Source organism: Trachemys scripta, chromosome 5, assembly GCF_013100865.1.
Source record: "Trachemys scripta elegans isolate TJP31775 chromosome 5, CAS_Tse_1.0, whole genome shotgun sequence".
Lineage (NCBI taxonomy): Eukaryota > Metazoa > Chordata > Testudines > Emydidae > Trachemys > Trachemys scripta.
In genome coordinates, this window is record NC_048302.1 from 62,190,573 (window position 1) to 62,214,496 (window position 23,924).

The following is a 23,924-nucleotide window of genomic DNA, read 5'->3' on the forward strand; positions in this document are numbered from 1 at the left end:
TTGGTACGTGGGAAAGGAGGGCGCAGAAGCCGAAAGACAATGGCTTACCATGGCCGCATGCAAGCCGAATTCTGTTGCCCGGACCTGTGATCTCTAGCAGCAAAGCCACAGGCACTCAATATTAAGAGGCAAAATGCGACCTTGCACAGAAATCACATGTGCTATGTAATGTGAATAGTGTTGGTCACCGTGAAAGAGTATAAGCATTGTTCTGCAAAATGTATCTTTTTAAAAAATTCTCTTTTTTTCCCTCCCTACAGCAGCTGCAAATTCTTCAAGCCTCCCTCCTCCGTCCCGAAGGCTATCACAGATAAGGCGTCGGAAAAAGAAGACGCGAGACAAGATGTTTGCAGAAATCATGGAATCCGCCTGCAGTGACAGAGCTCATCTGAATGAGTGGAAGGACACGGTTTCAAAGTATAGGAAAGAAGCCAGTGAACCTGAGGACAGGAGGGACCAACGTGAGGACAGGAGGGACCAACGTGAGGACAGGAGAGACGCTCGAGATGAGAGGTTGCAACAGGAAGATCAGAAGAGGCAGGATGCAACGCTGGGGCTGCTGCGTGAGCAGACAGACATGCTCCGGCGTCTGGTGGAGCTTCAGGAACGGCAGCAGGAAAACAGAGTGCCGCTACAGCCCCTGTATAACCCCCTTCCCTCCTCCCCATGTTCCATATCCTCCTCACCCAGACGTGTAAGAACGCGGGGGAGGCTCCGTACACCTTCCCATTCCACCCCAGTGGACAGCCCAAGCAAAAGGCTGTCATTTTTTTAACCTTTTTTTAGTGGCCTTTTCCTTCCCACCGATCCTCCTCCCAAACCCCACCCGGGCTCCCTCCCTCTTTTTATAATCTGTTAATAAAGAATAAATGATTTTTAAACGATAGTGACTTTATTTGGTTTGAAAGCAAGCTGGGGGAAGGGGGAGGATGGGTTCCTTACAGAGAATGAGTCAATAAAGGGGGCGGGTTTTCATGAAGGAGAAACAAACAGATATTTCACACTGTAGCCTGGTCAGTCATGAAACTGGTTTTCAAAGCTTCTCTGATGCACAGCTCTTCCTGGTGTGCTCTTCTAATTGCCCTGGTGTCTGGGTGCGCGTAATCAGCAGCCAGGCGATTTGCCTCAGCCTCCCACTCCACCATAAAGGTCTCGCCCTTAATTTCACAGAGATTGTGGAGCACACAGCAAGCAGAAATAACAATGGGGAGATTGGTTTGGCTGAGGTCTGAGCGAGTCAGTAATGATCGCCAGCGACCTTTTAAAATGCACATTCTACCACCATTCTGCACTTGCTCAGCCTGTAGTTGAACAGCTCCTGACTCCTGTCCAGGCTGCCTGTGTATGGCTTCATGAGCCATGGCATTAAGGCTGGATCCCCCAAAATAACTATTGGCATTTCAACATCCCCAATGGTTATTTTCTGGTCCGGAAAATAAGTCCCTTGCTGCAGCCCTTTAAACAGAGTAGTGTTCCTGAAGACACGAGCGTCATGAACCCTTCCCGGCCAGCCCACGTTGATGTTGGTGAAACGTCCCTTGTGATCCACGAGTGCTTGCAGCACCATTGAAAAGTACCTCTTGCGGTTTATGTACTGGGTGCCCTGGTGCTCCGGTGCCAAGATAGGGATATGGGTTCCATCTATCGCCCCACACCACAGTTAAGGAATCCCATTGCAGCAAAGCCATCCACTATGACCTGCATATTTCCCAGAGTCACTACCTTTCGTAGCAGCACCTGAGTGATTGCTTTGGCTACTTGCATCACAGCAGCCCCCACAGTAGATTTGCCCACTCCAAATTGATTCCCAACTGACCGGTAGCTGTCTGGCGTTGCAAGCTTCCACAGGGCTATCGCCACGCGCTTCTCAACTGTGAGGGCTGCTCTCATCTTGGTATACTGGCGTTTCAGGGCAGGGGACAGCAAGTCACAAAGTTCCATGAAAGTGCCCTTACGCACGCGAAAGTTCCGCAGCCACTGGGAATCATCCCAGACCTGCAACACTATGCGGTCCCACCAGTCTGTGCTTGTTTCCCTTGCCCAGAATCGGTGTTCCATGGATAGAACCTGCCCCATTAACAACATGATCTCCAAAGCACCGGGGCCCGCGGTTTGACAGAATTCTGTGTCCGTGTCCGTGTCCTCATCACGCTTGTCGCTGCGCTGCCGCCGCCGCTGCCTCCTCGCCTCATTTTTCTGGTCCTGGCTCAGCATAAACTCCACGAGAACGCGCGAGGTGTTTACAATGTTCATGACTGCTGTCTTGAGCTGAGCGGGCTCCATGCTTGCCGTGGTATGGAGTCTGCAGTGTTCACCCAGGAAAAAAGGCGCGAAATGGTTGTCTGCCGTCCGTTGCTTTCATGCAGGGAGGGAGGGAGGGGTGAGGCTGTACCCAGAACCACCTGCAACAATGTTTTTTGTCCCATCAGACACTGGAATCTCAACCCAGAATTCCAATGGGCGCGGGAGACTGCGGTAACTATGGGATAGCTATGGGATAGCTATCCCATCGACGCTAGCCCCGATACTTGGACGCACACCGCCGAATTAATGTGCTTAGTGTGGCCGCATACATTCGACTTTATACAATCTGTTTCCCAAATCCGAATTATATAAATTTGGATTAATCCCGTAGTGTAGACATACCCACAGACTAACATGGCTACCACTCTTAAATTTTAGTTTGTTACTGAAGTGTGTTGTTTTGATTCTTTTTTGTTGTTGTTGTTGTTGACCGCAAGAACAACTTGTTTGCGAGCCTTAATGTAAAGTGTTTTGTTCACCACACTGACTTTTTTAAAATGGTTGACACTTACATTTTAATTTTGTTTTCTTTTTCAAAAGAGCCAGGTCCACACTTAAACAGCAAAACATGCTCTAGGAGTGGTGCAGATAATGTTAACAGCCCAAATATAAGTGCTTTCCATGTCTGTTAGGCTTTTCTTTGTTGGGTTGAATGGAGACATTTTTTTTGTCAGACAACCAAATATTAACATTTTAGTTCCCTATTGCCAAATTATCAGAATATTTTCCCCTTTGATCACAAGCGCCATGAGAGTGAAATCTGAGATATTCCTTTTGTAGGAAAGGATGTCTATTAAAGTTTCAACAAACATGTCCTTTCAAATATCAGTGGAGAGCACACAGTACACATCTAGGAAATTCTCCATTAAAACTAGGTAAGACAGTCCTCATATTTCTAAAATAAAAAAATCCACCCTTTTAAAAAAAAATTGGCCACCTTTCAACTGGAGTTAATGTAAATCATATAAATAACTGAAGCAGGAAAGCTTTATAGAATACTTTAGTTTGGAAAACACAACCTTAATGTTAGGAGTTAATATTCCACTGAAAAAATGCAACTAAATTTGGAAAGTATGACAATGCAGAGCTTAGTCTTTTTTGTTCAAGGTCATCTGTTTTGGTATAAAGTATTATTTTTTTAAAAGTTTTGTAATGAGTAGGTAGGGATAGATTCCTCCATCAGTTTACATGAAATGCAGTTCTGAAGATACACCCCGCTTGTTACTCCATTTGTTACTGCTCTCTTCTAATGCCTCCTCTGTCTTCCTATTGCTAGCTGTATCAAGTTGACAATTCTTTTCCTGATTTTTTTTTTTAAGGCCCCCATTTCTGCTCTGCCTATGTCTTTCCTCTTGTTTCATCCTATTTTTCCCTCTCATAACCTATGTTCCTCTGAAGTTGCTAGTGAAATAGTGATCCTGGTTCATCCTCCTTCCTCTTGTTTTCAAGCCTGCTTCTCTGACCCTTAGTTCTGAAGTCCCTTTTTCTACTGGTGGAATGAGCCATAATTGAAGTCTCTCCTTAACACATTTTTTTTGTGTGGCCTTTCAGAGTTAAACCCATCCAAAAAAGGCAGTGTTTAACTGTTAAAAAAGTCTGCTGTGCTCTGAGTTGACACCATCAATTTGTCAGAGTGCATTTTGTTACTGAAAGAAAGTCTTTGTCTGAATTTGCATTTGTGATCCTTTGGGCAGGGACCACGTCTCCTTTAATATTTTGAACAGCGCCATGCACAGGCATGTTGAGACAACTATGTAGCAAGATACATTCCATACCTTGAAATCGTAAAACCAAAAGGCGCTATAGTACACTTCTCAGCCTTCTGGCTAAGAGAGGTGAAAACATTATCTAGTTTGTTGCAGTTCATTGCAGTGGGCAATTTTTGCCTACGACTCAGTGTGTTGTAAGTTAGGAATGAGTTGCATTAACAGTATTGTGTGAAAAGGCTTTAACAGTGGCTGCCTACATTAAATTTCAGTCTAGCCAGACCATCACTTTCATAAGCAGTAAATTTAATTAAATTCACAACTAAAATATGTGTGACACAGGAAAAACTTTCTTCTCAACTGTCAAATAAGCTTTGGGATAAAGGACAAGGTGTCCAGCTCCAAAGTAAAGTGTTATCAATAGCTTTTTAAAGCCCAATCTGTCGAACACACTTATTATATTAATAGGATGCATACATCTGTCTGTAATTATCAAATATTTATTTTCCAGCTTTTTCACTGAAGTATAACACTGCTCTACAGCCAAAATGCTTCTGAAATAAATGTAGTCAAACTTTACTAATTCTGGGTCACTGAGAAAGAAAATGATGCTTAAAATTGTTGATTTGGCTCTAGTTTTCAAGATATGCTATTGGGTCGGTATATATGACCCTTGACTTGGGAATGGCGGAGGATAAGTGAGTTATAAAGGGAAGGGATCTCAATTTAAACCAGAAATGACTAAAATACATCTTTGACTGGATCTAGGAATAAATCTATGACTGGGTTTGGACAGTACTTGCTTTTTAGGCAAAACAATGAATGATGCCAATCTGAAGCTGGTATTGCGTCATACATGATATGAATTGCATCATGTTATTCCTAGAAGTCATGGATGATGCAATCATAACGAAGCTTACATCACTCTGCTGAACAAATTGCCCTATATCAGCTCTAGAAATCATACAGTGTCGTCGTCTCTTATTTGTCAGTGTTTGATTTTGCAAAGGGACACATTTCTGTTTAGCCAAAGTGAGGAGAGATGCCTCGTACTTGTGTGAACAGTGCAGATAACTTCTGCTATGTTTGTGGTGAAGTGACTTTTGCATCACAAAAGCGCAATATAACCACTATGGTTTAGAAAGCCTATCCCCTTTACTTTGGCTGCAAAATTGGAGCTCAGAACAAGAGGTGGGCCCCACACATATGCTGCAACACTTGTGCAACAAATCTTGGCCAGTGGTTGAACAGGAAAAGGAAATCTATGCCTTTTGCAGTGCCAATGATTTGGAGAGAGCCAACAGATCATACCAGCAATTGTTACTTCTGCATGGTGCCTCCAGTTGGGAAAGGTGTGTCAAAGAAGAAAAAGTGGACTGTGCATTCTCCAAACATTCCATCAGCTATACGCCCAGTACCCCACGGAGAAGGACTGCCGGTTCCTGATGCACCAGAATCATTCTCACTTGAGTCAGATGAGGAAGTGGATGAAACTTCTGGTCCTGAACCATCAATGTCACAGGACCCCCATTTTCTCCGATCCTCCTCCTCTGAACCACACCTCATAACACAAGGTGAACTGAATGACCTTGTCAGGGATTTGGAACTACCCAAGAGTAAGGCAGAGTTGTTGGGCTCCAGACTACAGCAGTGGAATGTCCTGGCAGGTGATGTTAGGGTTTCCATGTTCCGTGACCGTCAAAAGGATCTTGTCCCATTCTTCTTCATGGAAGGTGATCTTGTAGCCTGCAACAGCATCGATGGTGTGATGGCAGCCCTCAACATCGTTCACGATCCAGATGAGTCGAGACTGTTCATTGATTCATCGAAGACAAGTCTTAAAGCTGTTTTACTGCATACTGGCAATGTTTTGCCATCAATTCCAGTTGGTCATGCAGTCCATATGAAGGAAACCTATGACAACATGAAACAACTTTTGAGGTGCATAAATTATGACCAACATGAGTGGCAGCTTTGTGGCGATTTGAAGGTTGTTGCTCTCTTGCTTGGTCTGCAGACTGGATACACAAAGTACCGCTGTTTTCTCTGCGAATGGGATAGTCGTGCAAGAGATTGCCACTACATCAAGAAAGATTGGCCACTCCGACAGTCATTGGAGCGGGAGGAAAAGTGTTCCGCATCCACCACTTGTTGAATCAAGGAAGATTTTGTTACCACCCTTACACATCAAGCTGGGTCTGATGAAGAACTTTGTCAAGGCCATTGATAAAACACAAGCAGCTTTCAAGTACCTCCGTTTCCAAGGTTAAATGAAACTAAGATAAAGGAAGGTGTCTTGGTTGGTCCTCAGATTTGTGAACTTCTTCGAGATGATGCATTTGACCATGCACTGCGTGGCAAGGAAAAGACGGCATGGAAAGCCTTCCAGTTAGTGGCAATAAATTTTCTTGGAAACAAAAAGGCAGACAACTACAGGTTGTTGGTGGAAAACCTCCTCAAGGCATACAAAAGCCGTGGTTGCAACATGTCACTAAAGATAGATTTTTTGCACTCTCATCTAGATTTTTTTCCACCGAACTGCGGAGCAGCGAGCGACGAGCACGGCGAGCGATTTCACCAGGACATTGCAACAATGGAGAAACGCTATCAGGGCAAATGGAGCCCATCAATGCTTGCAGACTATTGCTGGACAGTGCCAAGAGATGCTCCATTTAATGAATACAAGAGACAAGCCAAGAAGCGCCAAGTAGACACTGAATAGGACTAAACTATGTACAGAATAGTTTTTTGCCTTTTGTTTCATAATAAATTTGATTTATATAACCCTTTTGCTGATTTTTAAAGTGTTACATAAACAGGACAGGTGAAATATTATCATGTAAAGCAACCATAAACACATGAAAAGACCTAGGTTTACAATTTGATTCAAACTCTACTATCTACACAATATACATAGACATAAAATGTAAAAACGTAAATATCTTAGAAACAATAGCCAGTCAGTTGTTTTAATTGTCATATTTGAATTCAGCACATCAAAATACATAACAAATAGCACATTTTATCTCTGAAGCAGACGACTTCTCAAAAATTGTAGACCAGTGTAATTGGACCTGTTGTGTACTTCAGTGGCTAATATATTTGAATTGCATACAATGTAAATATGTAGCATAAACTAGTAAATAGTTAACTGCTTATAGACCAAAACAGCTTGGTTAGCAACTGTTGGTTTAGAGTCCAAGTTAATAACTTCAATGAGCATTCATGCATTTAATCTGTAGTTAAGAGCTCTGTCATGAGCCATTCCAAAAATATCTTGGCTTTGTTTTGAGGAAGAAACTTTAAAGTTTCCAGTTCATCTGAATTGCAATGTTTGATTCAAGAGATCTGCCAAAATGAAAATCCAGGGTAAATTTTTGTATATGAACAATAAACTCTCAGTATTGCATGTCAATGACTGTTCTGTTTCTAATGTTTTTAATGAATTTAGGGTTTATAGCTAAGCTCTGATCCCGTTGGAAGTCAATGAGAGGTGCGGGACTAAAGCCTTATCTACATGAGAAAGTTGTATTGGTGTGATTTAAAATAAATGTAATTAAACCAATGCAAAAACCTGTGTAGCTACTCTTATTTTTGTTCAAACCAGGCTTTTTTAAGTTTAGCTCAAATCAGTGAGAAATCCATTTATGCTAATCAGATAAATTACTCTTAAACTGAAGTGAGCTTCCATGCAGCAGTTTATGCTGGTTTAAATAAATTGATTTAGAAAACAATTTAAAGTTTAAACAGATGCAACTTTCTCATGTTAGCGGTGTCTGGGTGCAGCTGCCAGAGAAACATCTGTGTGGGGGGGGTCTGGGTGGGGGGTTTCCGGGTGCAGCTGGTTGGGGCTTGTTAGGGGCGTCTGGGTGCAGCTGGTTGGGGCTTGCTAGCGGGGTCCAGATGTAGGGGGGGGGGTAGGGTTTGTCCGGATGAGGGTTCAATGGGTCTGCTTAATGGCAGAGCCCCAGCTGCTGCCAGTGGGACGCCACATGCTGGGCTCCTGTTTCACTCTGCGATTCCCCTATCCCCTCCCCTTCCCCATCTCATCCCCCTCCCCTCACTGCCATATTCCCCTCCTCCTGCCCTATTCCATCCCACTGCTTCTTCCCTCCACCTGCTCATCCCCCCTTCCCTCATTTCCCCACCACCCATTACCCAGCCGCACCGCGGGCACTCACTGTTGCACAGAAAGCAGGAAGGCTCCGAGCACACAGAATGGGAGTACGACTGGCCCTAGGATCTAGAAGGTGGCATTCAGCTGCAGAGTCAGCGGAGCTGAGATGCAACCTTCTTCAACTGGGCAACTCTGCGCTTGCAGTGGCACGTAACCACCCATGTGCATTCTGATGCCTCACCTCTGTGTGTGTGGGGGGGCAATTCTTCCCCCCGTGCGCCCCCCCCCCCAAACTGCACCTGTGGTCATCCTTTCCTCACCTGCATGGCTTCCCTGCCATTTTCTGCAGGGAAGCCCAGGAATTCCGCGGGAGAAGGCGTGGGGTGGGGTGGGAGGGTTCCTGCGGGCCCATAGTTCCACAGAATTCCCTTAAAAGTAAGCAGATACATACAAATTATGGTGATGATTATTTTTAAATTTAACTACCAGATTGATTTGCAATGCAATGTCAAATTTGGTTGAATATTTAAGTAGGGCAGAAGACAAAATTATCCCCTTCATGATACTAGTTAAAGTTTTTCCAAGTTCTGGATGAAACTAAGACCCTGGTCAGAGGAATAAACTAGTAGCCAGAAGTAGATAAAAGGTCAACATCCTGGCAAAAAGACCCATCCCCCTAATTTGTTCTGCTATTGTGAAGGATACTGGAAATTCTAACACACTTCTACCCTGGGATTTAAATTTAACGTTCCATCTTTCCCATTAGTGGATCTTGAAAATGTTAAATTCCGTGACCATCAGTCCCATCTTTGTCTTCTCTCACCAGAGCCTCCTGGCTGCTGAGAGTGATGAGAGAACACATGCTACCCACCCACAAAGCCTCCTTGCTGCTCCTGGCTCCATTCCTATTGCTTTCACCCAGTCTCTGATTTTTGCGTTGGCCTCCTTCTCTACAATTAATTTCGGTGCCTGACTCTGCTGCTCTACTATCACCATCCAAAAAAATCACACAGCACCCCAACCACCCAAAAATCGTATTATTGGCTTAAAAGTCACAAGATTTTTAAAAAAAAAAAACCTGACGGGGTTCCCTTGCGGGTGGGAGCCTGTACATTCTGTTACCAGCTTTGCCTGTTACTTTGGGGTATACTCATTTATTAGGGGTACTCTTCGGGTGGGGGGATTCTGTACTTCTATCAATGTACTGCTTATGTCACTTACGTTCTCATATGGAGCTCTATTTCTCCGTGCTGCAAGTTCCCTCCCAATGGAGCTATCCTGCAGGACCTAGATTCCCCAGGGCTGGATTCTTCCAGCCCCAGAATCAGGTGCGCGCTCGCTCGCTCACTCACAAAGTGCATCTGAAAGGACCAGGTTAATCAGCACTCCCAAGCTGACCCCCTATATGTCCCTTGACTCAATAGGCTGGGTCGAAAAGGACCTCCAAGCTGTCACCGTCATATGCCTTGGGCACCTCGAGCAGCACTTCCTAGCTGCCAACCTCATATGTCCCAGGTTCAGCATGTCTCTATCCCCACTTTCACGTTACAATTCTGTTAGTAACCCACTTGAGCAAACCCCACAGGATTTTTGGATGCTTCAGGAGTCTTTTAGTTTAGGTACAGGGAGTGTTGCTGCAGAGCAAATGAGGAAACCAAAAAAAAAAACCACCCATGAGGGGGAGAGAGAGAGAGAAGCAACCAGCTTAATCATGAAAGTTATTTGTTGCCAGGTAGGAGGAGGGGAGCCAAACAAACAAGAGAGTTATAATATTAAATTTAACTTAAATTTGATTATAAGTCAGGTTTACAAAACTATAACTGATCACACAAGTCAGGGTCAGAAGGCTATACCTAGAGCGAGAGAGAGTGAGTGAGAGTGTGAGCGAGCTGGGTTCTCACCACTCCATGAAGCTTGAATCGATCGAAGGTCTGAGGTGGTGGCATTAGCTGTGGGTCTGGAGTGATGGAGTCAGGCAGAGTCCCCAGCATGATCAGTCAGGAGAAGATAAGTCCCAATGGAACTGATACCGATTTTGGATCCAGGCATCAGACCACTTACTTGAGCATGGGTAGGAGTTTTTGTAGAGAAACAACAATGGTTCAAGGGAGAACACGAGATTTGTTTGTGTGTAAACAAGGGAGTATACCAAAGTTGTTTTGCTCAGGCTAGACCAGAGGTGGGCAAACTATGGCCCGTCCTGCCCAGCCCTTGAGCTCCTGCCCCGGGAGGCTGTCCCTCCATCCCCCGCAGCCTCAGCTCGCTATGCAGCCAGCGCTCTGGGTGGCGGCGCTGTGATCTCCTGCTGGGCAGTGCAACGGCTTGGCTGGCTCCAGTGGGGCAGTGGGGCGGCGCGGCTGCCAGTCCCGCTGCTCTGAGCGGCATGGTAAGGGGCGTGGAGAGGGGGACTTGGGTAAGGGACAGGAGGTCCCAGGGCAGTCAGGGGACAGGGAGCAGGGGGCGGTTGGATGGGGCAGAGGTTGTGAGGGGGGAGCATTCTGGGGACGAGGAACTGGGGTGGGGGGGTTGGATAGGGTGGGAGTCCCAGGGGGCCAGTCAGGCTGTGTGTGTGTGGATAGGGGTTGGGGCAATCAGGCAACAGGGAGCAGGGGGGATTGGATAGAGGGTTGGGTCCCGGGAGGGGGCGGTCAGGGGTGGGGGTTCCCAGTAGGGGGTAGTCAGGGGACAAGTAGCAGGGGGGTTGGATGGGTGGGAGGTTCTCTGGGCTAGAACATGGAAGCTGATCATTCCTGGCTTTGGGCGGTGTTCCTTGGAGGGAGCTCACAATGCAATTAAGGAGCTTTGCTCTTTTGGATACCCAATAAAGGATTTATTCCTAGAGTTGGTCTGATAACTACTGAGCTGGGTGTGTGCAGGTGTGGGTTCATTGACATCTGGAGCAGAGATTCCCCCATCATGCAATGTTTCCCTGCTTTTCTGGTCCCAGAGTTCCGTGCGGTTTTTGCTTGGAATCTCTGTTCTTTATTCTGTATGCTAATGGCGATGCCTCCTTGTCCCATCTTCAATACATATGAGGCTAGGGGAGTTTTCTTAATCCTGTCATCTTTATCCCAGGGGTTTAGGTGTGTCTCCCACTGCCTTTTCATTGCTTTTTGTAAGTCTTTCTTCTGATGCAGATTTGGTTCAAGCAGAGGCTGGGGGGCCTTTCGTGAGTCAGACAGGCTGGGTACTGCGCCTTGGTTCCCCAGGAACACAGAGCCGCTAAGTAACAATTCACTCCAGTCATATTTTCAAGCTTTTCTCTGCAACCAAAAAGGACTAGAAAAAATGTTTTTTTAAATGAAAGCTGAGATTTTCAGAGTCACGTGACTCCAGGAGCTGAGGCTTAAAGTTTAAAAAAAAAAAGGCAACCGCTTGTCTTCATGTACAGTGCTGCAGGTGCAGGGCTGTAGCTCTTTAGTGAAGACGCTCCTACATGGACAGGAAAGCTTCTCCCGTTGGTGTACTTAAACCACCTCCCCAAGAGGCAGTAGTAATGACAGCAGGAGAAGCCCTTCGATCAACATAACGCTGTCTATACAGATGGCTAGGCTGATATAACTGTATCACACAGGGGTGTGGATTTTATTTACCGATATAGGTCTGTAGCGTATATCTCGCCTTAGACACAATACAAATCACAGGAGTTGGCAACACTGCTACTGCTGACAGCATTCCCAGGCATCAGCATGTCACTGCTTCCTACAAGGCTCTGTTTAAAAAGCAATGAAACTGACCAGTTTTGTTCAGGCAGTGTAGTTCTAGCCATATTGGTCTCAGGCTATTAAAGCAATAAGAAGGATGAGACCAACTTTTGTTGGTGAGATTGACGAGTTTGAGCCACAGCCACACAGAGCTCTTCTTCAGGTCTGGGAAAAGTACTCCTATCACAGGTAAATGAAAGGTGGAATAGACTGTTTAGCATATGTTTAGCATAAGTAGTTAGCACATATTGTAAGGGACCATTCAAGGTAGAGTGGCACCTTACCACCTCTGCAGTCGTAGGACAAAAAGAGGGGGTTAGTGGGTTACAGATAGCTGTAATCAACCATAAATCCAATGTCTTTGTTCAGTCCATGATTTTTAGTGTCTAGCAGACACTAAAAACACGCTATCACTTTTCTCAAAGCGAACACTGTATCTGACCTATCAATCAGTCCTCATCCTCAAAGGTAACTTGCACAGCACTTTCAGAAGAAAAGCTTGGGATCTTAAATTTATAACTTTGCTAGACACCAAAAATCATGGATTAAACTGACACACCAGATTTATGGCTTATTACCATCTGTAACCTCCTCTTTTTTGTCCTTGTGAAGGTATGAAAAGCAGATTGAGGGACATACGCATCAACTGGATGTTTCTGCTAAAATGATCAGCAATGAAATAATAATTCTCACAAAGTTAATTATCTTTAAGGTTTCAGAACTGACAAATAAGTGAAATGGACAGGGCGGTTCCCACCTCTCAGAACTATAGTGTCCCACTGAGTGCAGATTCAGGATGTCAAAACTGCATCATTTATATTCAGTTCAAATGATCAAGGCTCTTACAACCAAAAAGGCTAGAAACAAGTTTTTAAAAAATTCAAGCTTACATTCTGGAGCAAAATACTGCAGCAACAGCTTGCTTTCTTCAGTCAAGAATTGCAGAGTATGTTCAGTCTTGTCTGAATGTCTCTGTGAAGATACCTCAAGTCAGCTGTGACAGCAGCAGCAGTGCTGATGTACTATGCACATAGCAGTAGTCACCTTTTTAGTAATTCAGAGCATAAATAAGCACTTATTAGAATCTATAGTTAGACAGTTATTCTATATAGGCAATGTTATCTGTATATTTGTATATCTGTATATTGGTTTAGAGGCGTATGAGAAGAGATTTTATTTATGAAGCTGTTGGGTTTTAACTAAGATATAGTTATTATAGTGCCTCCCCCCCCAACCTACAGTTTCAGGTAATAGAGCAAGATATAGCTTAACTTTATTTGACACTTCCAAGTCTTTCCAGGATCTTGTGATTTTTTTAATAATGGAAAACTGTATTAGCATACCTAAGGTGACATACTATCCACTACATAGTTGAACATTTAAGACACAAAGTAAAGACAACTTTCTGTCCTGTTAGGCACTTCTTGCTACTTCAGTGTTGAATCTATTGGCTAGGCTGTTGCAGTGCCTAAAGAGGTTGTTGGAATTATTAATCTGATATTATGAATATTGATATGGGAAATCACCAAACACTGATTTAGCCAGAAATTTCTGTATTAAATCCAAAGGCCAAATGATATTTATACAGTTGCTCTAAATATGCCTAAATAATAAGCAATTTACTATATCCAAACAGTAACAAAACATTTATAACCATTTGTCAAGATACTTACAAATGGGCTAACCCCAGGGGTGCTTAGACCCTTATTGGTCAGCTCCAAAGTGGTCAGGCAGGTATTAGCAATGAACCCTTTAACAAACAGGTGATGTCATTGCCAATTAGTGACTTAAGCTAAGAATCAATTTGCGCCAGTTCACCCTTATTTCCCATCTTAATCCAAATAAGATTTACAGCCTCCTTTCTTATCCCCCCACAGATATTTTTATAGTGGGGGTGGTGATGGAGGGAAACCATGCATTTGGTATTTGTTATTACTACTTCAAGCTGGGGGTGCAGCACCCCTAGCTCCAGCAACACTGTTCTCCTGCAATCCTTGCTTACCAGGAGAACAGTGGGAAGGAAGGTTTGGGCTGGTTTCTTTTAAGACAGTTTTTCTTTGTTTTATTACTGCAGCTCTTTATTTTATTTGTTACTTTTGGAACCATACCTACTTCCCACACTACAAGTAATAGTTCTTATTCTCACAGTCTTCTTTTACTTGCTGATTGGGGCCTTCTTTATACTAGCCACAAACTATAAAGCAAATATGGTATTTTCTTAACCAAACTTAAGCTAATGCTAATTCTCAGTTTATACTTATCCCACACAGATGAAGTAATTTTTTGGAATATGCAATTTATGGCTACATGAATTTTGTATTGCATGTTCTCTTTGACAACGTCTAGGTCTAATTTTTACCCCTTACCTTTTTTCTGATGCTTTAATCATTTAGATAGGGGCAAGCCAACAACCACATTTATGTTCTTGGTTGAGAATGGATTCGGCATGAGAGGAGTTGGCAAACTACATACCTGTCGACAGTACAGCATATCTGATAGATTGGGAATGGCTTTCATGTGACTTGTGCCACAGTGTGCCCACAGTAAGATCAGTGTCCTTTGGAAAGAAATACCTTGAAATACTTTGTTGCTATAATAAATTTAAATAGAAGAAAATCTCATGTCAAATGACTCCTTGATGTTTAAAAATGGAAAGTATAACCGTCTGATAGCATATAAATAAGCTATGAAAAGGTGCATGTTCAAATGTGAACAAGTTTCATAACCTGAAATAACATCTATTTAAATGTGCTTTGTGCCATGTTAAGATAATGACTGGGAACAAAAAAAATGACTCCACAATTAATTGTAGTGGACCAACTATACTACTCCCGTGTTTTGCTATATTTGGATTTTTTGGGGTTTCTTTATTAAACGTAATGGAAAGAGAGCTGAGTTGAGTTCTTGTTAATTTTACAAAACAAAAACCGGACTTCTCTTTTACTTCTTACATTTGTGTACTGACCTGCACTTCAGGAGCTTGAAGGGTGAAACTTCTGACTGTTTTTGTAGTCTAGCAGTATAAAATCATAATGTACTACAGGCCATATTTTTAAAGATATCTAGGTGTCTTAGCGACATACTAAGTGCCTAGTTGGATTTTCAGAAGTTAATGGGAGTTAGGTGCTGAGGAGCTTTTGAAAATTCCACTAGGTGCCTAATAAAAATCTGGCCCTCCTTCCTTGGTAGTAATAAAACCACCATGATGATGGTATTTTTGTGGCAACTCTGGTGGGTGACTGATATTTACCATAGATGTTCATTTTTTTGTTTGTTTCTGAGAGTTGTCATGGCAGCAAATCAGCCTGCTTGCTATTGTAGCAGCAAGTGCTCACACATCATTAAACTCATCAGTGCAGTGACCTCAGCTCCTTAACATATAATTTATAGAAACGTTTCTCTTCCTTTTGGGTATCTTGTGCAGAACTTCGGCTTATAAAGAAAAAAATGTTTCTGGCACTGCCCAATCACTAACACACTTGAAGTATGAAAACACCTGAAGTAATAGGTGCATGCTACTTCTAGGGATGATTGATTGTTCTAGACGCTGATTAAAGTGTTTCCCTTAATCCACATAAGAAAAATGTAGAAACGACAGGTAGTTAAGTTGTCTGTTTGAGTTTCAGCACTCAGGACAGTACTGAAAAAGAGGCAGTGACCCACAGCACTCCTAGCAATTGCAAAAAGCATCCTGTTGAATCTGTTTTCAGAATGTTCTATCTTTAAAGTTGTAGAGTGGATGCTTTCATATCCTAGAGGAGAAGTTAGATAATGCTTAATGGATTCGGCACGAGAGGAGTTGGCAAACTAAAGTTGACTGTGTATAAACATTGCATTTGAATTCAGTGCACTGGTAAAATTAATAGTGAATTTAGCTCTGCTAATGTGAATAATGCAGTTTTATTCAAATATTTTCAGACGTCTTTTATTGGGGAAAGACGACTTTGTAGTCGTACCTTTGTACCTCAGTTAGAATGGAGATATAGTAGCATGAAATATACCTTTAAAATATTCTAATTTCAGCTCAGAATACGTAACTATGTATTACATACATTTATTTTTATTTACATACTGACATTTGTAGAAAGCCCAGATCTCTGCCATCATCATTTTCATTTAAAAAACTGTGGTTAGTAGTTCTAGAACATCTGATTTTGAATATCTGTTGGTTATTGTCACTGATTTGACCTCCATAGTCAGTATATTTGAGTTTTATTCCCTTGACTAATGGGCAGGCAGCTAGCTTTATAAATGATATAGGGACATTGAACAGATTTTAAACTAAAAGGGAGAAAATATTTGGCCTACTGAGCTTGACAGTTTTGTTTTTCCAACATCGTCAGAACCTAGAAGTCAGTGCAACCCTAAAATAATATACCAGCATGTGTATGCAGTGAATGGAAAAATAGGTAAAACATTTTTACGACACGATTCCAGGGGACGATTATTAACATATTTAAGGCAAGAGAGGCATACAATATTTTAAATTTGTGAATAACTCAAGAGAGACCTTCATAATTAGGGACTATGTGCAGTCAGTAGGAGACATCTTTTGTGGTAAACCATTTTGTCTATGGGAGGACACAATATCTAAGAACAGATATCTCACTCCAGAACTTGTGCCTTTGTGTTAAGTCATTTGTCTGACTTTTTAGAGTCTCCAGAGCAGACAAGAAATGCACAACTGCACCCTATAATTTTCTCTGTTCATTAGCTTTTTGCTGAGTGTAAGAGGTGACAGGCTTTAATTTCCCATCTAGCCTTTTCACATTTATCCCCCATCTTATGGGATCATTATAATCATGAATGTCTTAATTTCGTTTTTATTCTGTTAAAAGCTTTAGCAGCAGCATGATATATTGAATCAATTGTGTTGTTTTGCATGTTTAAAATCTGCTTGTGTGGGTAGATCATTAAAACTTCCAGTAGCACTCTCCTATTTGAACAGGTTGTGCTGGTGAGATTGAAAAATGGTTTTGAGAAACTAGTAATGTCTGTTAATTCTTAGTCGCTTGTACATTACCCGGTGAGACTTAACTCAAAACAGAAGTAGATGTTTTTTCCTCTGGTTTGCATTAGAAAAACATTGAGTAAATGTAATAAAATAAACATACAGTGGTATCTACTTAATTTTTGTCAGAAAAGCTAACTGTGGACAGAGTTTTATTATAGCACAAGAAGGTTTATTTGGTGAAAGACCATGTTTCTTCCTGTCCATCCCCAAGTCTCCTATAACGGCATCCACAGATGTCTGTGTCTGATACTAAAGGCACTGGTATTTGTGCAAAGTTAGGGTCTCTGGAAGGCCCCATTTTCATTTTCTGTTGGGAACAGCTGCAGCAAAACAAAGAATCCAGGATTGTTTGATACAATATCTCTAACAGGGTAATTGCAACTTTCCTATTCCCTTCTAGTTTGCTTAACTAAAGCAGAGGAGGTGAATAATCATCTTGGAATGCAGCATTGTAACCTATCTGCTGGGTGATAAATGCTGATTTCCAAGTGGATTAGCACTGTGAAGCCTGCTTATAGTGGAGTCAAATTTCATCATAAACTATGTGAAACTTCATTCAAAGGTCCACATTATAGGTTTGTCTTGATCACGATAAAATGAACATATTGGTTAACACATTCTAAAACTCTTTTCTTTGAGTGATGGTCCCTATTGTATTCCACTGAGGGGTTTACGCATGTGCACCATGCATCTGCTGTGGGAAAATTTGAAAGTAGTAGTGTCCGACTCACCTCAGGGTTTCATCTGAGGTGATAGAGGGGGCGGACCAACCCTGTCTCCAGTTCCTTCTCACCACCGCATGGTCTGGGTCAGAACTATTAGTGTCCTCTTGAATGTGACACACCTTTTAAAAGAGTATAATTATATATAGTTAGTTTTTATAGCTACACAGACTCTCCATGTGGATTTTGGGGTACATTACACTCAATTATCTGGCCTGCCTGGGCCCTCTGATGAGAGAGGCCATTCCACGAGAATCCAAGCTTCAACCATGGCCTCCCTGCAGAATGCTTGTCCAGGAGATATGTAGAGCGGCCACATGGAGTTCAGAACACACCTTTGCTACGCATTATGTCTTGGTGCAAGACTAGGTGGTGGTTGCCTCCTTTGGTGCGGCTATCCTCTGCTGTGCCCTCCCATCTTCATCCTTGCACCCTTTGCTGAATTAGGTACTACTTTCTAATCATCTTCAGTGGAATACAGTAGCGACCATCACTTGAAGAAAGGTTACTTACTTGTAATTGGAGGTTCTTTGAAATGTGTGGTCCCTATCTGTATTCCACTTCCCGCCCTCCTTCCCCTTTGTGGTGGAGAAGGAACTGGAGATGCGTTCTATTTTTCCCGTCCTTTATCGCTTCATATGAAACCATGAGGTGAGTGAGGGTGCATGTGCGGACCAACGGACACTACTACTTTTAAATTCTCCAGCTCTGGACGCATTTTGCACAGGCGTAACCCCCTCAGAGGAATACAGATTGGGACCAGACATGTCAGTTATAGGTAAGGAACCTTCACTTATGGACAGGCAAGTTGTGCTTAAACACTTCTAACTGGAGTTAGCATATGTCTATGCTGCAAAGACTCCTCCGTGGCAGTGAATCTTAGAGGAAGGGACCAGGCTCCAAGACCCTCCCACTCACCAGGTTTCAGAGCCTGGGCTCCAACCTGAGTCCGAATGCCGACGCTGCTATTTTTAGCCCCTCAGCATGAGCCCCGTGTTAAGGCTGAGTCAGTTAATCAAGGCTCTCATTTCTGCAGGTCATGGTGGTGGTGTGCTCTTTTTTTTTTTTTTTTTTTTTTTTTTGCATTATAGATATACCCTAATTATGCTGGCTTAAAATATGTTTAAAAAATGAAAACCCCCATTTTACCCTACTCAGACAAAACCCTATGAAATGTTATCAGTTCTGAACACAGTTGTCATCAAATGGTTGTCTTTACTAGAAGACTGCATTGAGTTAGAACGTGGCTACTCAAAGTTGCATTACCTAACTCAGTGGTTCTCAAACTTTTTATATTGGTGACTCCTTTCACATAGCAAGCCTCTGAGTGTGATACCCCCCCATTAGAAATTAAAAGTATATGTTTATATATAAATGTAGGCGCCCACTTCACCCCTGTCCCCAATGGGCTCCCCGTGCCCATGGAGGGAAACTGACCTGCATGCACAGAGGCGCTTGTATTGCTTCTCGCTCCCCCACGTGGCCTGTGTAAGGGGAGAGTGCAATATCTGGGCTCCCTGCATCCAGATCCCTTTCCCCACCTGGCTGTGTAAGGGGAGGGCAGAGAGCAGCAACTCCTGATCAGACATACCATACCTGCAAAGAAAGCGCAGAAATTGGGCTCGTTTTTGGCTCAATTGGCTTGTGAGTTGCTTGTTGGCTAGTGTTTGGCTTGTAGCTTGTTGCTTCTTTTTTTTAATCATTTCCAAGTAAGCAGGGGCAAGGCGGGCCAACCACAATCCCAGACTGCACGCTGGGGGGATCTTGTCACAGAGTGTTGGGGTTCTTAAGGATTGGCTTGTTTTGGCCTTGTTTTGAAATGGGATTAGCTTGATTTTTGGCTGATTGTGAAAGTCGGAGTGCTTATTTACTGCGGGAAAGTTGGCAACTGTGCTCCTTTTGCTCGCCTCACAACACAGCCTAGGTAGGAAAAGTGACCTGGATGCAGGGAGCCCCCTGGTGTTGTTCCTTGCTTCCTCCCTCACAGCTCTTTAGGGGGGTGCGGAGGAAGTTTTTGGGGGGTGAGCAGTATCTGTGTCATCACTTGCCCCCACCCCCTATGTTCCTACACTGGGAGGAAGCAGGGAGGCTTGCCGCCCTGTGCCTTTGGCCGGGGCTGGAGCTCGCAGCTCATGACCCCCACATAACCATGTCATAACCCCCTGAGGGGTCGTGACCCCCAATTTGAGAACCAGTGACCTAGCACGATGTTGACCACGGCCTTACAGTCAATGAAGATAGGGACAACTCACATTCAACATAGTATCACGTGGTTCCGGTAGTTTGTACATTTTACAGCATTGGGCCCCAGCATTATTGGCGTCAAACTTACACAAGAGAAGTGCTGGATGAATGCTGCGGCACAGAAGTGATACAACAAGGTTTACATCCTGTGAGTGAGTTAAATCAGTATGAACAGTTAACAGTTCCAGTTTAAATGTGTAGTTTTGTTTCTCTACCAGTAGCTTGTAATTATTTTATATATTTTATTTCAATTTTAATTATAACTTATTTTGAAACATTTATTACAAATAAGTGTTTAAAAGAATATCTCTCAGAAAAAATGTATACTCAACATCTTTTATGATTTGATTTAAGAGACTGTATTTGCAAAATACTAGCTGTGCAGAATATTTGGCACAGTTTCATACATGTGACCATTTTGGCCTCTGTTTTGTTTATATTTGACTTTTGTACTAAAATGTTTGCGTGCTTTATTGCACAGCTTAGCTAAAATGTTTTTACTTGTACTTGTATGCTTCCTAATTTAGATACTATCGTAGATGACTGTTCAAAATTTTAGCAATTTGATTTTTTGTACCTACTGCAGAAATATTTTGTTTTATTACTTTTAGACGTTTTCATAGCTCTTTGTATTTACATAGTTAGTTGCAGGCTAAAATAAGAACAACTCTTGCTCTGAAGAGTTTATAATTTTACACGACTATTTCCAAGTGGTTAATTTTAAAACATTGAATTTTTAAAAATTTTTTTTGTTGTATTTGGTAAGTATTTTCTCTTTCAAATTTTAAGAGCCAAATTTCTGATGACGACTTACAACTTCTGCAATGCATTGAAGTATTTGGATTGCAGGCAGTGTGAATTAATGCAGAATTTGGCTGTAAAGAAATGAATAAAATATAAAATATTCTGAATCTGTGTAGGGTCTGGCCTTAAACGAAAGCTTGGACTCCTCGGGTATTAACTGTATTAACATGTTAATAGAATGTGACAAGTTAAGATGCGGTTGGCTTAGACATGGCTTATATACTGTTGCTGACAATGGCAGCTAATAGTATTTCACTCCTGCCAACAGGCTAACAGATGGTTGTGTCCCTATAAACAGGCTGAAGCACTGTTTTGTTGTGCAGATGAGTGCCCCTCCCCCACTTTATGCCCGTGTAACTGAGTCAGTCAGTCCTCCTTCCTCTATGCTATCTGTGCAGAAAAACATTCTGGAGTACATTGCACTCGTATTGCTGTTACTACTCTGGGTATGTCTACACCAGACATAAACCACTTTGTGGCTTGTCCGTGGGGTCAGCCTACGGTAAACTATAAATGATTGTTTCTTAGAACAAATATTTAGGGAGTATTCACATTAGTCTTTATAAAGGTGTTAACTGACTTTATGGGCAATTGATTCATTCTAGATAAAAACATCTAGTGTAGGCATACACCATGCTGTTTAAAGGACATAGTGTGATAAATTGCCTGTTTCCGTAATACAATCCCTATGTTTAAATGTAAAATTTAAATATGTAAAAATGCTATGGTTTTAGGACTGATCTGAAAAGAGAAAATAGATAGGGAAACAACTGCATTAACCTCTTTATCCCAGGAGTTTAGTCTCTGACTGTTGGAGAAAATTGCACAGGAGACTGAGGCTATCTATTTACACCATATCATTGATATACTAGAACATATTTAATCTTAATTTCTAACTCCTTAACAAAGTGGGCAAGCTCTATAGAAATTGGCAGTATTATATGGTCAGATACTGCCCATTTGGAAGTAATATTCAGTAGTTGGCTTTGGGACTCAAAGATAATATTTTTGAAGAATGAATTGTTTGCTTCTTTGCTGCAACCAAATATTTGTCCCAATTTTAAATTATTCATTACATTAAAAAAATGATAAAGACCATATAAAGAGGTTTCTGTGGGAGGTGTAAAGCAATATGAAGGGGTCAGCTGAAAATTAAAAGTAGACATGAGCTCAGGGATTCAAAACAAACTCTTAAAACTGCAGGCTCAAAAAAAAAATCAGTTGGATAATACGGAGGAAAATGAGTGTGCTGATAACAAGCGCTACCAAAAAAGAATTTTTATGAAAAACACACAATTATTTGTCTTGAAAGTTTAAAGTCAGCCGAGAGCAATGAATTATTCTGCTTGATAAAAATAAGCAATGATAACATATCCTAATGAGATATGCTATAGTGATCTATACACTTCAGAAACTCCAAGCTCTTGAGGTAATTGAAAAATATGTGGAAGTATAGGCTTGCCAGAGGTATGAGTGGTAAAGATACTTTAGATGAAGAAATGAGGGAGATTCTAGAGGCAATAGCGCAAACGAAGAATGGCAGAATTCCAGGAAGGTCTGATGCCTTGCCAACTGAACCGTGAAAGAAATTTAAGGAGCTCTTAGCAGGCTGTTTAGCAGATACCTCTAATGTTCTTCTACTGGGGCAGAAATTTCCTCAGTTTATGAAAACTACTGTTGTATTTATCCCTGAGGTTAGGGAAAAAATACTGCCTCTTGTGGACCTTACAGGTGTATGTTATTGGTGAGCCATAATCTAATGTTTCTAGCAAAAATATTAGCCACCTGTTTGCAGTCCATTCTGCCAGTCTGTTTATGTCTGGATCAAACTATATTCAGTAAGGATGGGAAAAGATCGAAAGTCCAAGTATACTTAAAATAATTCATATCACCTTATCAAAAGGGCATCAATTTTTCTTGTTACCGTTGATGTAGAAAAGGCTTTTAATAAGATTGAGTGGAATTTTTTTGTGTTTGTCCTTCTGCCTCTTAGTTCCTCAATGGATTCTGCCCTAGCAGATATGTCACACTGGAAGTGGAGAATTAAAAAAAGGAAGTTATTGTTATGGATAAATCCAGTGCCTCAAATATATATGTGGTGTATGACAAATATGTTGTTACTATGCAATACTCAGCATTTGCTCACAAAATCCATTACACTTGATCTTTTTAATATTAAAAAGTTGGAGACTTACCTGGGTTTATATGTGATTGAAGACAGAACTGCCATTCTGTTTAAAACAAATCACAGAAACGTGCCCTGGGAGGTGTAAAGAAGTTTCATTCTGTGTTGTGATGCCTTTCCAGATGAGTTTTGCAAGATATTTGCAACGTTGTTTCAGCGATGTTGCTCCTAGGATATTAGAGAGACAGATGGGTGAGGGAAGTTGCTATTTCAGGTGGCAAAGCTTTTCTTTCACCAACAGAAGTTGGTTCAATAAAATATATTACCTCACCCACCCTGCCTCTCTCATTTTTCAAGATATGTAAAGTCTTAGTAGGCCCTGGTGTAAATTTTGATGTCAATGATGTAATCTCCTGCCAAATAGAAACATTTGATGAATATATCTCTATACAATGTTTCTCTAAACAAAATTTGTAATAGTTAATATTTCTTGTACTTATAATTACTGGTAATTTTTAAACTTGTTCAGACTTCTTAGAGTTAATAAAATAGTACTACATCTGATTCAGGCTTTAATCTGCTGTCTGTATTTACTTGTATACAAAATCTAAAATGTGGTGATCTGTCAAGTATGTTGGGACTTTACATTGTATCTTTTTCTACTGTCTCCCTCGCAGTCTTCCTCCCACACAAATATTTAAACAACCCAGCTGCAAATTTTTGCAAATTACTGTCCAAGTTAATTAAAATGTTATGTTTGGAGAGACTTATAACCAGGAATTGGAGGAGGCCAAGGAAACTACAATACAACAATAAAATGCATTTACAAAACATTTTTTAACACAGTTTGTTGGTCCATATGAGCTGTAAAGAATCCACATGCTGCAGACAATTGACTAAATTGTGCACATGTATATACTTGAGTTACCTAGATCCCTGGGTATTCAGCTCCAAAAACAGACCATAACTCTCTTAACTGCCAGCAGTTGGTCCTCTGTGTGTCTGTGGGCTATAGTATTACTCATACATAAAGTCAATACTTTCAACCAGTTTAGAGTAACACTTCAAGACAGCCACCTATGGAGTGGAGTACAGCGGTAGTAGGGTTACCATATCTAACAAATAAAAAAAGAGGACCCTCCATGGGCCCTGGCCCCCCCCATTTCCCCACCCCAACTCCACCC

The 23,924-nt window shown here is 41.9% G+C and overlaps 1 protein-coding gene and 1 long non-coding RNA gene across 7 annotated transcripts in view; one reads left to right on the forward strand and one right to left on the reverse strand.

Moving 5' to 3' along the window:
- Positions 1-23,924, forward strand: part of RAPGEF2 (Rap guanine nucleotide exchange factor 2) — a 320,476-nt gene that overhangs the window by 70,514 nt on the left and 226,038 nt on the right. The gene's annotated exons all lie outside the window — the stretch shown is intronic.
- Positions 22,426-23,924, reverse strand: part of LOC117878486 — a 3,145-nt gene continuing 1,646 nt past the window's right edge. The window contains exons 2-3 of the long non-coding RNA XR_004645987.1: positions 22,811-22,968; positions 22,426-22,644 (exon numbers count right to left, since the gene is read on the reverse strand). This is a non-coding gene — a long non-coding RNA (uncharacterized LOC117878486). The remainder of the gene's footprint in view (positions 22,645-22,810; positions 22,969-23,924) is intronic.